This window comes from Helicoverpa zea, chromosome 26, assembly GCF_022581195.2.
Source record: "Helicoverpa zea isolate HzStark_Cry1AcR chromosome 26, ilHelZeax1.1, whole genome shotgun sequence".
In the NCBI taxonomy this organism is placed as follows: Eukaryota; Metazoa; Arthropoda; class Insecta; order Lepidoptera; family Noctuidae; genus Helicoverpa; species Helicoverpa zea.
Window position 1 is genome coordinate 1,521,062 of NC_061477.1, and position 15,483 is coordinate 1,536,544.

A 15,483-nucleotide genomic window follows, 5' to 3' on the forward strand; every position below is an offset into this window, starting at 1 on the left:
GCTTCGACCTTTAGTAGGTGAGCCGGGTCGACCGGTTGGGTACTAGGCGAGCATTAAGCCTCGAGGCTGTCGGCCAGACATTCCGCTTTTTCATCGTCCTCGAAGGCGAGGGAATTGTCGGGGCGTTTGATCGGCGGGGTGGAAGCTACTTCATCGGATTTGAGTTTCCTTTGAAGCTGCCAGAAGGCTTGATGAGTCGGCTCGAGTTTGCTCAGCGTCTTGTCCCAGCGCGTTTCACGCATCTCAGCAAGGCGTTCCTTTACAGCACGCTGTAAGTTACGCATGTGAGACTTGTTAGCGTCGCAGGGAAAAGTACTGTAGGCACGGACAGCCGCGTTCTTCTCGGTCACCAGAGCACGCACGTCATCCGGGAGCTTGAAGCGATGAAAGCTCGTCGCTTCAACTCTACGTGAACACTTGTCCACGGTGGATTGTACGTGCTCGGTGAACGAGCCGATCGCGCCCGTCATGTCAGCGACTGAGTTGATTTCATCGGGAATTGATTCTAACTGGGCGGTGGAGGATTTCAAGCTTTCGCTTAGCATTCTCCAGTCCGTGACAATCTGGGTGGGGGGAGGGCGATCCGGGTCGAGTGGGCCTGAGCGCGAGGCTAGTTCCACAAGAACCGGTCTGTGGTCGGAGGTGAGCTCGTGTAGTACCTCTATCGAATGTAAACGTAAGTTTACGTTCTTGAGGAGCGCTACATCGAGAACGTCGGGAAGGTGGTCGACTATATTAGGAAAGTGAGTGGGATGCATCGGAGCGATGACATCGAAGTTGAGGGATTCACACTGGTTGAATAGCAACCTGCCTCTTGGAGAAGTAGTGTTGCTATTCCAGGCGGGATGTTTGGCGTTTAGATCGCCTGCTATTATTACAGAGTCGCTCAGGCCTAGTAAGGCTCTGAGATCGTTCGTGAAAAGGATCGGGTCGTAGGACTGAAAGGATGAGGACGTGGGAGGGCAGTAGGCCGATACGAGAGTGATCGACTGGTGATGGGACATGGCTAGTCGACAGATCGAGGCTTCAATGCAGCTTAAGTCGGGGGGAGTGATCTCTACACAATGTAGCGATCTTTTATAATAGATAAGCGTGCCGCCTTTGTGGCGTGTGATCCTGTCATTTCTAATTAACTTATAGTTAGCTATATTAGGGCCGCGTACACGCGGCTTTAGGAAGGTCTCTTGTACGAGAAGAATGTCTATCTTATGGGATTGTAGGAAGGCGGAAATCTCGTCGCGTTGGCCGAGAATACCGTTGGCATTATAATAGCCAAGCCTAAGGGAATGGGGTTTAATTTTGGATGTATTATCCATTTCTATTTCCTAAAGTGAGGCAGGTTTTGAACTGCCTGGGCGACGTCTGAATACTCCTGCATAACGGAGTAGAGTTTGATAAGGTCGCCATTGCTGGCGACTATCTCCCTCGAAAGTTGTTGAGCTCTGTCGCTCGTGAATACACTGAACGTGCTCAGTATAACGTTCATGGAACTGAGCGCTGATACTGGGCTAGAAGAGGGCGCGATCGCTTGCGCTTGCGCGGGCTTGGCGGCTATAGGAGCCACGGAGGGCGCGGAGGGCGCGGAGGGAAGGATCGGAGGGACGCGAGGTAAGCTCGCGGGCGCCGCGGTGGAATTATTCACCGGGGCGGGAGTTGGCTGGGGCTGAGTTGGCCTCGGGGTTGGAAAGGCTCTCTGATGGTTGAGAGGGTTCCATGGGGAGGGCCGTTGTGGGCTGAGACGCTCGGGAAGTTGAGCGGTAGGTAGCCTCGCTGATGGGCTTTCCCTTAGCTGGCGGGCGTTTGCACGCTTGGCCAGCTTGGGAGACGTTTTTGGGGCCTTTGGGCAGCCGCGGTAGTTGGCGGGATGGCCTGAGGCGCCGCAGAGTACACAGCTCGGAGGCTCGGTGCACAGAGTGCGGTCCTTGGGTCGCGGGCAGTCGGAGGTGCCGTGTTGGCCTAGGCATTTCACGCACCTAGGCTGGGCGAAACAGTTGCGCTGTGAGTGACCCCACAGTTGGCAACGGTGGCATTGGGATACAATGCCAGATCTATTTGGCTTCTCGATTGAGATGCCGGTTAAATTACACACCGATTTGATGTTAAAAATCGGGTGGATTTTAGAAGGACACGGCTCGCATACTACGAGCACCATGTCGAAGGCGTGGCCGCTGCGGGCGCGGTGCATCCTATGGACTTGCGTCGCAGGGATGTTTTGTGACTTAAGGTCACTTAAAATGTCATCCGAAGGGATTTCCTTCGGAATACGGGTAATGACGACCCGGAGAGGTTTTTCCTCAGGGAGGGAGTACGTATGGAACGAAATGTTCCTCGCTCTTAGCGCTTTAGTTATCTCCCTATAGTCGTCTGACGTAGGGAGGACGATTTTTATACCGTTGCTGGTATTGGAGGCCGATCTGTAGTTGATCTTACGATCAACACACAGCTTGGACACTTCGGTCCATTTCGCCTTGTCCTGTAAGTATACAGGCGGCGGAGGTTTGCTTTTAGGTGCGCTTTTGGGCTTAGCGGCACCTTGGGAGGAAGCGACCTGCGAGGTCGAGGGTGACGGGGCGGGGGATGCTGTAGACGCAGCGGGCGGGCTAGGGAGAGGAGATGCGGCAAGGGCGATGGTCTTGCGCGCCTTGTCATTGTTTTTGTTCTTTTTCCTCTTACCTCCCTGTACGACGGTGAAGTCGTCTTCGGAGGAAGAGGAGTCAGAGGGCTCGGAGGGTTGAGCATCCTCTGGGACGGGTGAGGCAGAGCGGGAGGACGAGTTGTCCATGCATTCGGCGTCGACGTTTGACGCAGGTGCACTCGCCTGAGTTATTTCCATTGTCTGTGAGACAATGGGATTAGGAACAATGGTCGAGTGCAGCTGGGCATCGACCATTGTATTGGGGATTACCGTTTCCGCTAATGCGGCGGTTTTCCCCGAAGAGACGATTATAGGCTCAACAATGGGGCGTGACACAGCTGCGCCGGCCTCCTTTGTTGAGCCGTTATCGGTGATAATACAATAGCGCGCTAGGCGCGGGTCCTTGATATCAAGGTTGTTGATCATGTCGCCATATTTGGCGACAATGTCTTGGTCCTTGAGGAGGACCTCGAAGAAGAATTTATAGACTTCGGTAGTCATTTTCCCGTGAGGGAAGAGGGCTACCGAGCTAAAAGAGATGGGGGCCTAATTATAAAAACCTAAGACCTATTTCCTATCTCCCCGGGTGGATGGGCCCGGGGATGTGTAACCCTCCCTGCCGGGTATAGGCAGGGAGGTGAGTACCTATTGGTGAGCCCTAAGCTTGTAAACCGTTCGCCAGTCTTATTGTGCGAACGGGCCCTAGCCAGTCTAGTGCGAAGGGTATAGAGATACCCAACCGACACCAGGTGTGTAGCTGTGAAAGCAAACCAGATGCAAGGCACGACTAGGAGATCCCCCAAGGCCGAAATCCGAGCTCCCGTCCAATTGACTGCCTTGCCCTGAAGGGGTTCGGCGGGTGTGATTGGGTCAACACCCTCTCGGCTTAGTTGGCACCGTATGGTTTCAACCGAGAACCACGAAACTGTGGCTTTTACCCAGAAGAGGTCGAGTGAATTTACTTGACACAAACGTTTTAGAAACAGGATAATCGTCCGCCGCTTTGAAAAAAGCAGCTTTAGATTGATATATTTGTAGTCGGCGGAGCGACTACGGTGAGCGTTACGTCGGGCGTAACAAAGACAAAAGTCGTAAACGGGCGAGCGCAGAGCGACACGTCCGTACACGACGAGAGTCAGAAGCGGAGTCACCTAGAAACTTGTTCAGTCGGTCTCATAAATATTCAAGCTGTATTCTGCTGCAGCTTCGCGTGGTAACTTATTTAAGTGGCTAAATATACCTCGTTTGAGGGTTTGAGCATTTGAGTTATGAAGTAAGATGATAGGGTGTAATAACTTTTGTATGCAATTTTAAGTAGTTTTTTAAATGTAAGTGATACATATTTCTGGCTATATGTGAGTCAGGTTTGCGGAAAAGCAGAGGTGAAACTTTTCCTTTTAACCGACTTAAAAAAGGAGGTTTTCAGTTTGACCTGTATGTGTGTATTTTTGTGCACGATTATCTGAACTTTGGGTGAACCGATTCTGATGCGGTTTTCAGCGTAATTGTTGTTAGACTTAGCATAAGGTTGTTTCAGGTAAATTATTGATCGAGTTGAGTCTGTTTTATTTTTTGTAAAATAATATTTAATACAAAACATATCTTCTTTATCAAACATCATTCAAATGAAAGCTATAATTTATACATTAATTTTCATAAGCTTGTATTACATAACGTACCTGACATCATTGAACTTTTCACAACAGTCGAAGCAGAAACACTCCAATGCATACAATTCGGGACAACTTGACAATTCAATTTATCTGTGTCAGATCTTAACTGAAATACAAGGAAACGTCGTATCTTTTCATAAGAGAGCGGTTTCATAAGAGTGACTGATGAGAATTTTGGAATATACTTAAGAGAAAATAATGTGGGTCAATTACAAATATGTACCTGAGTTTATTATGGGAAAGTTATGTTATCTCTTTTAATTATTTATTTGGTGAATCAGTTAACCTGTCTATCAGTACCTACTTGATATAGGTATTTTGTTCCCTCTCCTAGAGAAATACCTAATGTACATCCACAAATCCTTAGAATTCATATTATAGATAAAGAACTTGAAGAAAATCAAAATTTTCAAAGCTGCATTTCATCAAAATTTTAAAAATGTTAACATATTAGAAAAAATGTTAACTATTTCATACCTAAACCAAAATTCCCTTAGCCCTTAGATAATTCGGTCCCCAAATTTTCTCCCCACCAGCATAAGCCTTCGCTAAGAATTACACTTCACCTTCCTTATATTAGAGATACCCACCTAATCAGGAATGTAATTACTTTGTATATGGCAACACCGGCTTTATAAGCATAATTACACATTTAATTTTGGCTGGCAAGTAAATTGCTTTCGTAAACTCGCCTTGGTTTAAATTTCGCCAAGGTTTGCAGTTTTTTGTGCTCTGCAAGCTCGGTTAACTTATGCATTATGCAATTATGTATATGCGTTTTACTAAAACAAAAATAATAAAAAAATCTGAGCATGTTATTCTGTACTAAGAGGATTTTTTGTGTGCGTCGTTTTGCACCCTACAATTTTTTTCCCTAAAATGTATTCTCTAAAAGTTTGGCTTCGAAAATACTGAAATAATTTAAAAAATCATACGCTGTTGGAAAGCTACGCTATTTCCGAGTAACATAGGCTATGTTTATCCCCTAACGGCAGTAGTTCCCACGGAACGCGGGTGACATCGCGGGAAACCAACTAGTGTTGATTGAAAATTAATATAGTAACGTTTTATTTTAATATATCTGGTTTCCAATTATTATTGAACAAAAATAAAAAGTTCAATATTGGTAGAGGTTTTCATACCACGTATTACGCAATATTTTGGTTCGTTTCAATATTTTTTGATTGCCTTTAATTTAAAAAGATAACAAGGTTCTGTTGGTTTGGAAAAACATCTACCTATGTAGGTTTATTTATTTTATTTTTCATACAATATTGGAAAAGTCGTGGTAGCCTAGTGGGTAAAGTACCCAACCTCTTAAGGTATTAGTGGGGGTTCGATTCCAAGTCAGGCAAAGTACCAATGCGACTTTGCTTATTTTGTATGTACTTCAAAGTGTATCTTGGACAGCAATGACCATTTCTTTGGCAGTCGTTACAGCTAGTCAGAAGCCAGTAAGTCTGACAACCAGTCTCACCTAAGGGGTATTGGTTTGCCCGAGTAACTGGGTTGAGGAGGTCGGATAGGCAGTCGCTCCTTGTAAAGCACTGGTACTCAGCTGCATACAGGTAGACTGGAAGCCGACTCCAAAATAGTTGTGAAAAGGCTTGACAGATGATTACAATATTGCAACTGAAAAAATACTCGGCTACTCGTACCAAAACAATTTCTGTCTAGAAACAATTCGTGCGGAAAAATAATATAATATAAGGTCGATGTCGGGTGCAATCGGGTTAACCTTGACACTTTTCCGTGAATTTGTGAAATGTAGCCAGTTTTACTTGCTACGAGAAATCGCTACGTCGTAGCTCGTAGTAATTTGCTACGAAGGCTCTACGAATGCTACGAGAATTGTATTTTATTTAATAGTTTATTTATTTTTACACTTAAATATATTTGTTTGTTTGAATTTCATGTTTATGAGTCTTAAAGTTACTGTTTTGCACCTTTTAAGTTACCTGCTGTTGGATATGGGTGCAGGTGAGACAAAGAAAACACATGTATCCTGAACGACTGTTATATTTCGAATGTAAGAACGTACGATAAAAGTGAACATTGAATGATTGAATGTTTGACGAATGATTGAAGTAGGTATGCTTTATACAAGCTGTTGATTTGCATCCGTGCCATATTCAAGGAGGTAATTATGCTAATGATTCTCGACCCAAATCAATAAAAAAATTGGTACGTAATTTTTTTTCTTTAATTTTTTTTCGGAATTCCGTAAATGTCATCTAGCCTTATTTAAACTTGGCGCGTATGTTACTGGCGTTAAAACCGTGCTGCATCCTCACACAAACGCAAACACAAAGCATACGCAACGATCACTCATAAATTTCATTCATAAAATTGGATTACTTCGGAAATACCACGACATTACAATGACAAAAAAAGCAGTGCATATTAGTTATTTCCCATCTACTGTAATTCCAATCGATTATTTACGTATTGTATGTCCTCCTCCTGAACTATGGCACAAATGCAAATCAACACCTTGTATAATCTTGGATATTTGTAAAGGAGGTATTATACGTACACCATGCGTATATTCCAACAGCCCCCCTCAAATGTACAAGCATTTTATACAATCATAAGTCAAAAATCGTTTACCCAAACTTGGCTGCAAAACAGCACCTTTTGAACGTCAGGAATTTATAAAAGACAGTCCCCAAAACGCCCACCTTTCACCACTTCCTATGTGTTTTTACTGGGAAGAAGAAGTGGCGCAACAAACTCCCCAGCAACACATGTCTTTCTGTAGGTTAGAAGAACCTTAAACATTGTTTGATATATAAAGTATACAATACAATTTGTACATTGCAGTATAGGACAATATGCAATATTTACATACACTTTATACAGTCATAAATAGTACCTGCTGCATATCAAATTACAATAACTTTGATCAACAGCTTAGATTATAAACATAATAGCATTCTAAATAAAATCATTGAACTGAAATTATTCAAAAATTTACATTAAGTTCAACTTAATTCTAAAAACTTTGCATCATAAGTCAAAGTCAAAACATTTACTTCATTTAGACCATAACAAGCACTTATGAAAGTCAAAAACATAAATAAGTTTGATTCTAGTTGCTCATTCCAACATTAGCTTCCTATGGAGAAGAACAGGCAAGTATCTCCATGGTTACCTTTTTTTTTTTTTTTTAATACATAGTATGGTATTACAGTTTATATGTATTGATACATACAATAACAGCATGCGAAGGTCATGTAGAATCACAAACAAAAACATATGAGAATTAAATTACCATTAAAATGCTTCATGCTTCAAATTTTCATGTTTCACGAAAATGCATGAGTCAAATACCATTTATAAGAATAATTATTAAACATGATATGAATCTTTTAATGTACTTTGTAACTTATCTTGTAATAAGTATAAACATTCACATATTTTACATTAATTAATACTTTTATATGTACATATTTTGTCACCAGACAAATAGTCAAAGGAAAAATACAATTTTACTAGCTGGTAAAATTTTAATTTGGTTATTAATTAGATATTGTTATGTCCTATGGAGCAGGACCACCACATTTCTAAGCATTTTTTATCTTGAACTTAATGTTCTAATTAATAATATGCTTTCTTAAAAAGTGTGGCTTTTTTATATATGAGTTTTAAACCTCATGTCATTCAGTTCCAGACTGTTGCCTGGTTGTCTGGTATTTTGTTATTACATTTACTTATTTATTTACATATACAACCTTACATCTACCCTTACAGGACGTGCCTAATGCGGCAGATGGGTTCTTATTAATTCTAAACTAAACTAAAAACACATAAATAACACATCACATCACATCACACAAATCAACACATAAAAACGTAACTAAATTCGTCACAATATCGTTTGTGATTTGTAGGATTATTAGCGATGCTAATACAACTGTTATTAACTTCATATATCATCATTGTCTGATTTATCAGAATAGAACTATGTTATAATGATTTTATCCAAATAGCTTCTCTTATAGCTTCAAATAAGCATATATTCAGCTTCTGTTGAGGAACCGGCGACTATTTTGTTTCCGTGTATTCCACGAATTTGTACAATTATCAAACACTTTAATTATGTGATCTGTTGTACTTTTGCGGTCAATAACGTCGCCTCAACCGATCAGAATCTGCATACCCTGCCATCAGTTGTTTGTAATCACATTTCACATAGTATAGCTTTAATTTAAGAGTTCCTTTTATGTATCTCAAAAGATGTTTTAACCAATTCCATAACTTCATTAATTTTACTTTGATACTGACTTATAATACCTATAGCAGCACAAATTTCTGGTCATGTACTAAGCATTGCATGCGCATTGCGTACATAAGGCACTTCCATATAGATATCTTCCTTGAGAATGCCTTTCTAAACGGCGGTTTTTACATCCATAAGATGGGCATGTAAATCAAACTGATTTGCAAGAGTTAAAATAAATTGGAAAGATTATATTTGAGCTACTGGAGTCAACGTTTCGTTATAATCTTGTAAGCATTGTTGAGTGACACCACGAGCTACTAATCGGGCTTTATACCATGTAGGTTTACCCAACTCGTTATTTTTAATTGTACATACCCAATTTGAGCTTTTTATGTTAAAATTTTTAGGTCTTGCTATGAGAGTCCAAGTATTATTTCTATGATTAGACTCTATTTCACTTTTTGTGGTTTTCAACATATGTATACTAGAATCATCCCCACTAAAAATGTCACAATAGGTGCATGGTAGTGATTGAACAGTTGTGAGCGATAAGCAAAAATGGGTCATCAATCCTTTTATAATCTATTGGGGTACTTTGAGAATTATTTGTATTACGTCTCAGTTTGCTAGATGAAGGTCCAGCTTCTGAGCTATTATCAGGGGAATGATTATGTTTGTGTTTGTTGCCTATTAACTTTGCCGATTTATCGTCGTTATCGTGCTTGTTAATTTAGGCGGGAATTTGAACAGGTATTATAGAAATACAACTCATCAAATCATCATCATCATTGGCCACAGAGCATCTTGGACAGATGATTGTGGCAGTGCTTGTCTACGCGGTTATTAGTGCCGCAAGCACTTTCTTTCATCAAATCAACATCCCTCGCAATAGGGAATTGGTTATTTTCTGTATTAGGTAAATAATTTGTAACCATTTTGGTCGTAACCAACTAATATGGCTTTAAATGACTTTTCGTCAAATTTCGAGGCTTTAGTTTTATCATGAACATGTTGAACCGAATCATCATCATTATTTTAAATGTCTTGAATGACTTATTTTCGGTTTCGTATTTTCGGTATTGATTGTGTCATGTTTCGTATGGTGTTTTATTATTGGCGAGCGCTTTTGTGGGTAGTCTACTTGTTAAATATGTATATTAATATAGCTTCATCCCAGAATATTTTATATAATTTCGCACTTGTAACCAATGGTCGAGCCATTTCGGTTAACGTACGATTCATACGCTCCTCGACAACATTTTGTTGTGGCTATTCGATACTGTTAAACAGTACCTAAGTAATTCCTTACAAACACAATAATAATCTTTAAATTCATTAGAAAGATATTCTCGCCCACTATCGCAATATAAATTAGTTTACTTTATGGTTAAATAAATTTTCACTTTTAGCAACAAAATCTTGAAAACATGTCAGCACTTCTGACTTAGCGTAGGTACATCAAATATATAACAGTGTGATATTACACTGTAATGTATAAAATTGTCTATAAAAGTAACAAAATAGTTCTTATTATCTACAGTACATGGTTTTTACCAAGTATGCAAGGTTCAAATAATTCATCAGCATTACCAAATTATCAAATAAAAACATTATTTTCATCAACTACATATTTGAACATAAAATTTTTCTGTTTATTTAAGTGAGTACTATGCCGTATTATTTATACTCTTTTACACAGTCTTGGTTATTCTCTTCAACTAAATTTAAATTACTCAGAGAATTATTACTGTTTAAAAGTAATACTAAAAACATTATCGATTGATGTTCTCACCTGTCATAAAACATTTATTATTTTTAACATAAATGTAAAAAAAAAAAAATACCGACATACCAGTCTTTTGGCATATTATAACGTACCTCCGGTGAATATAAAACGTCATCAATTGATCCTTGAATTTATGTTGTTACCTCGATTTACCCTTTACCAAACTCCAGGATTGAAACTAGCAACACCGATCTTCAATGGTGTGGATAATTCGACGTACGAGGTTAAAACCTTTTTACATTGTAAATTTTTCAATTTTTTTATTTTTTATTTTTCAATATATGTCATCATGATCTGTCACACCAGAATCTAAAAGAAAATAAACAGTATTATTTTCTACATAATTAGCAGATAATTTATATTATGAAATCATAAAAACGAAACCGTCCTGGTCATTGTTGCAGTATTCAATGTTATTGGCAGACTTTTGAAGTTCACCCATTGATTATTTTGCTGCAGTTCCTTTAAGTAACGGCAGTCCTTTTTGAAATTATTCCGACGTCCGCAATGATCACAATACATTTTTTTTTTGATATTATACTTATGCATTGAATTTCCGGGTTGATAATTATTTTTATTCTTCTTCTTTCGTGTCGATGACATGTCTTATAGTGAGACTACACTTTGTCAGCCCAATATGCCGCCACAGCGAGAGCACTAATTATTTTTATTTTGAGTGTGGGTCTCATTATTATTATACAATTCATGTTCGAGTAGGCGTAGTCTTCACAGAAACCATATTGAGTTGCTCATCACCTAGCAACGCAGAAATAACACCGTCATAAGATGTGATATTTTATTCATTGTGCAATTTTAATTTACACTCTTTCACTGAATTTAAAATTTTGTTGTATTACTTTTAACTACAGAAAACGGCCTGGGCCCATAACCTGTTGGATATGGGTGCAGGTGAGACAAAGAAAACACATGTATCCTGAACGACTGTTATATTTCGAATGTAAGAACGTACGATAAAAGTGAACATTGAATGATTGAATGTTTGACGAATGATTGAAGTAGGTATGCTTTATATAATCTTGGATATTTGTAAAGGAGGTATTATACGTACACCATGCGTATATTCCAACACCTGCAATTCTTTTACATATAATATAATTTCACAAAAGTTGTTACTAGTAGTAGTGTAACTTGTCAATAGTTTTTCTTATAAAACAGCAAAAAATCCCAATCACCTTTTCAATTGGGATAGAATCGTGAAAATATATTGGAACGGAAGGACGAGCGCTTGAATTTAATTGGGTTTTATACTCTATTGCATCCTATAGTTTTAATAGTTATTGTTTTCATGACATATTACAATATATGTTCTAAAGTAGCTATGGCGAGAGGTTTTGTTAGCGATTCTTGCCTTCTTCGATATGGTATCTAACAATGAAATAATTTTTCCAATCGTTCCAGTAGTCCTGAGATAATTTTACTAATACATCTATTAGATTTACCGACGGTCCTGTGACTTTACTGATATTTAACTCATTTTTAAATGTATCTAGGAACTAAGATATATTTAGGATTCTAATTAATCTCATTTTTAAATGTACATACTAAAATATATTTACTTAATGAAATCCAGGATCATTACATTAATTGAGGAAACTAGCCGTGCCTGCTAATGAGCTCGGCGTAAAACAAAGAGAACTGTAACAATAGGCTGGCAACACCTTCTGCTAAATACTTGCCAACACAATTTATGAGGCATTGTACTAAGATATAGCTTATTTTTGATTTATAATTTGTTTATAGCTAATTTATCATATAATATCTAAGAAATATGTTTTTGTACACATTGTTGTGGTAATTTTAATTTCTCTTTCTTAATACTAAATGGGATATTTAATACATGTTAACATGCTGTAAATTTTAATAGATCCCTGTCGACGCTTTGTGCAGGTACCAAAAATTATAGCATGAACCTTTTGATAAAAACATCACACCTACTATATTATTTGTAGCCCATTTTCAAAATTAGTTATTACCAGACCCTTTTCCCACTATAGCTAAATACATTTTTTTTAAATATGCATACATTTTGTTTTAAAAAGAACGATAATAAATGAAGAACTTAACTGTAAATTGTATTTTTTTTACTACGACAAGTAACATCTTTTTCCACACTATTCTACTATTCTACAGACAGATAAAATTCTTACCAACAAAATCCTCTCTTCAGCACCTGAATAAAATCTAGAAATAACGAATATTTTCCGGTTTTTACGATCTGTTTATTCATGCAGCCGTGAGTTGAATACGTTCTGATGATGATGAATGGGAGCCCCGGGGCTGCTGTACCTATGTACAGTATTTACGTGTATACAAAATATTACTGTCGATTTTGAACATGTTGTTGGTGAAATGCGAATTGGGTTAAATTGTGGTCTTTCTAATGATAGTTCGGCAGACGATAGTGCTGTTACAGTGTTTAATTCATTGGTATCATGTAAAATAAGTTCATCATCCACCTAGCTAGACTCTTTCCAACTACGTTAAGTTAGGCTTCTAGTATAACTAGATCCAGCTGAGAACCAGTGTTTTTTTTACGCTAGGTACAAATATTTTTTAATTGTCTCAAATTGAATTATATCTAATCATCGAAGTACTTATACTATACGTAAATGTAAGCAAATACCAAACAATTTTGTTTTAAAAAAAGCTCACAAAGGGCACATTATACATTTTCTACTCCTGTTGTATGAAGCTTGTATCTCTGAACGCTATTCACTCATGTGTTGTAGGTCTACTAGAAAGTACAAGTATTGACAACATTCAACCTTTCACGTCAACATGAACACAATATCCAGTTTCAATTGATCATGACAGCGCGGTTTTCAGTCTGACGCGAACAAAAACTGACATGTACCTACTAGTTATATACTTACATTGTGTTTTTACATAACACAGAATAAATTATTGTAATATTTGGCTTTTATAAAGGTCATAACGCTTATTGATTACTAGTTGTTTTCTCGCGGTTTTACCCGCGTCCTGCAGGATCTTCTTCCGGTAACTATTTAACGCTAACGATTGTGTAGCTTATTAACAACAGAGCACATAATAGCATATTTTGTAACAGATTTAATAGGGAGTTCCGGAACCTTTAAAGTAAAACAAACCATCATCAAAACGGTTTAGATTTAGGTACCTATATTATGGCATCTTAAATATGAATTAAGTATGTGCATAATGTTATGAAACACTAAATAAGCCAGAACTGTGCCAAAATAAATATAAAATTTCACGTGAAAAGTTGGGTAAATGGATTATTACCATGCACAAGCTTAAATTCCGCTTCAAAAACTATGGAATGTGGTCATTATTTATTAATGAAACTACGATACTTGACTGTATGTCCGGCAGTGAGTAGGTACTCAGTCACGCTAGTAACTTGCTAATATTTACTACTACACGGACACGGATAAAACTAGCTATGTTTGTGGCAAGTTTTCTCAAAATTATTTGCGTCAATAATTAACAAACACCCTTATATCCTACAAACTCTTTTTTGTCAGTCCTTATTGTCCCACTGCTGGGCAAAGGCCTCCCCATTTTGTCTCCACACCTCTCGATCCTAAGAATGCTTCCACCAGTCAGGGTTGTAGGCGTCCAGATCATCACGCCACCTCCTCCGGGGCCTACCACGTCTGCGGTAGCCATCCTGTGGTATCCACTGAGCAAAAACATTGGCCCACCTGTCTGGATGCATTTGGCTGACATGCCCAGCCCAGTCCCATTTTAATTTTGATATTTCTTGGCCCACATCGAAGACACAAAGAACACAAACTCTTAACGTTTATAATATTTAGTTTAATCTTTTGAAAGAAAAAAAGACTCCATATATTATCAATACCAGTCCACCTAGAAATCAGCACAAAATCATTCAGGTACATATGTAGATAGTACAAAGAATAGATCATTATTATTCGACAAACGATCTACCTAAAAAAAAAAACAAATATCGAAAACTCTAAAATCGGTACCATTTCTAACAAAAGTACTAAAACACAAAAGTCTTTGTACAAGAAAGTCCGCAATGTACCGCCAATGGTAACAAAATTCTCTTATTTATGGCTGTGCAATATAAATCACTTTAACCGTTGCATACCGACTTGCAGGATTCGCATGCAACTGCAGTCTGACCTTTTTACCTACGTGCATAAAATTATGATACTGCAAAGCAAGGCCTATAGGTACAGCTTAGAATAGTTACGTTTATCTATTAATATTAAACGGCTGAAGAATTTGTTTATTATTATGCTAAGCTAATACTAGCTTTTGCCCGCGACTTCGTTCGCGTGGAATAGTGACTTCCGGCAGATTTTTGGTTTGAACAATAAATGGCGCTATATGTCCCGAATAAATGTTTTTGTAATAAAAACTATCCTATGTCCTTTCTCAAGTTCCAAACTATGTCTATACCGTAGTTTAGGCGTGAAGAAAAGACAGACAGACAGAGTTACTTTCACATTTATAATATTAGTTAGGATTATAAAGCTGAAGAGTTTGTTTGCTTGAACCTGTTAATCTCAGAAAATACAGGACCGATGCAAAAAAATTCAGCGTCCGTGTGTTCACTTTTTATCCGGGTTCGCGGAGTAGTTTCTACGGCACCCGCGTTGAACTGCTGGCCTAAGCTAATAATATTATATTGGCTTCAATTCTAGAAATAGTCGTGCTATAGTTAATATTGAAAAAACGATTTGATTGATTGTTACGCCCCAATTTGATACTTGTTTCGATTCTAGAAATAGTCTAGAAATATAGCTAATATTGAAAAACAAATGAAAGTTTGATTTCTCCGCTCCAATACGAGGTTGACGACTTTTGTTTTCTTCTAAAACTTAACAGCTTAATTTTAATCAATCTGCCCATTATTGAAGGTAAAAAAAATCTGATATCCCCAACTTTACACACGAAACTTTCATTCTTTCATTCTGTCTAGCCAAATAACCTCGAACTAAAACAAAAGTTTGGCAAAATAAACTAACCGTTTGCCATTTTCAAGGCAAGGCGTTGCCCTATGAATAACCCTTGAACGGGCAATAATACCTGGCCTTGTGATTGTACTATTCAGTATCTATAACCGGTTCAATGCCAGCTAGTAGTTACGTTAAGTCTATTTCAAATTAAATATATTATTGCTGCAGTTTTT

At 38.2% G+C, this 15,483-nt stretch overlaps 1 protein-coding gene across 26 annotated transcripts in view; it reads left to right on the plus strand.

Moving 5' to 3' along the window:
- LOC124642850 (ryanodine receptor) overlaps window positions 1–15,483 on the plus strand; it is a 224,686-nt gene that overhangs the window by 54,384 nt on the left and 154,819 nt on the right. The window lies entirely within an intron of this gene.